Here is a 1277-nt window from a genome sequence, read left to right as displayed (position 1 = left end):
AGGCGCGTGTGTGAGCCTTTGGTTGGATTTTTTTTGTTTTTTAGAAATTTATTTTTGTTCTTTTATTCGACTCTTCCTTTCTTCTCTCGTTTCTTTTCATTCTCCTCGTTTCCCCTTCACCTTCTTTCCATTTTTTTTCTGAAAAGTTTCCTGGTGTCTCTCCTTTCTTTTGATCTCCTTTCTTTTCCTCACTCCCTTCTCTTTCACTCCCCTTGTTTCTTCTTCCCCTCACCTTCACATTTTGCTATCATCCCCCTTCCCTCCCTTTCCTCCCCACCATCCCTCCTCCCTCTCCTCCCCACCATCCCTCCTCCCTCTTCTCCCTTTTCTCCTCTCCACCCCCCCCCCCCTTCCCCCACTACCTCTCTCTTCTCACTTTCCTTACTTTTCACGTTTCCTCTCTTATCCCTTCCCATAAACCCCCTTAGCCCTTCCCTTAACTCTCCTCTTCCCTCACCCTTTCCCTTCCCTTACCTCCCCCTTCACCCCTTACCTTACCTTCTCCCTAACCCCTTCCCTCACCTCCTCCCTCACCCCTTCCCTCACCTCCTCCCTCACCCCTTCCCTCACCTCCTCCCTCACCCCTTCCCTCACCTTCTCCCTCACCCCTTCCCTCACCTCCTCCCTCACCCCTTCCCTCACCTTCTCCCTTACCCCTTCCCTCACCTCCTCCCTCACCCCTTGCCCTCACCTTCTCCCTTACCCCTTCCCTCTCCTCCTCCCTCAACCCCTTCCCTCACCTCCTCCCTCACCCCTCCCTTCACCTCCTCCCTCACCCCTTCCCTCACCTCCTCCCTCACCCCTTCCCTCACCTCCTCCCTCACCCCTTTCCCTCACCTCCTCCCTCACCCCTTCCCTCACCTCCTCCCTCACCCCTTCCCTCCCTCCTCCCCTCCTCCCTCCCCTCCTTTTGTGTATGGCCAAATCGCAAACGTCACAGCTTGTGATCAAATAACTGGACACAAAGGGTGATGTCTGCAGACTTTACTTGTGTGTCGTGTTTCGCGTTCGGTGCAGAGCTGGATGTGCAGTCAAATAAAAAAAAAACTTTGTTGATGGATTGCAAAATACAAGGGAAAGTAGACAGAGGGAAAAGGAAATATTGATAGTTGAAAAAAATCTGTACAAGGTGCTATGTACCATATATGTATACGCAACGGAGATAGGATGTTTTTTCTTACTTGATACATCCATATGCGAAAAATACACAGCTCTGAAAACATTATCACATAACATCACATAACACTATAGGAAATGGATATGAGAAAATGAGAAAG

General features: G+C 50.2%; 1 protein-coding gene across 1 annotated transcript in view; it reads left to right on the top strand.

Annotated features, from left to right (window-relative positions):
• The window catches only part of LOC119589049, a 43862-nt gene that overhangs the window by 14115 nt on the left and 28470 nt on the right, over nucleotides 1–1277 (top strand). The gene's annotated exons all lie outside the window — the stretch shown is intronic.

Source organism: Penaeus monodon, chromosome 25, assembly GCF_015228065.2.
Source record: "Penaeus monodon isolate SGIC_2016 chromosome 25, NSTDA_Pmon_1, whole genome shotgun sequence".
In the NCBI taxonomy this organism is placed as follows: domain Eukaryota; kingdom Metazoa; phylum Arthropoda; class Malacostraca; order Decapoda; family Penaeidae; genus Penaeus; species Penaeus monodon.
This window is presented reverse-complemented; position numbering and strand designations above follow the sequence as displayed.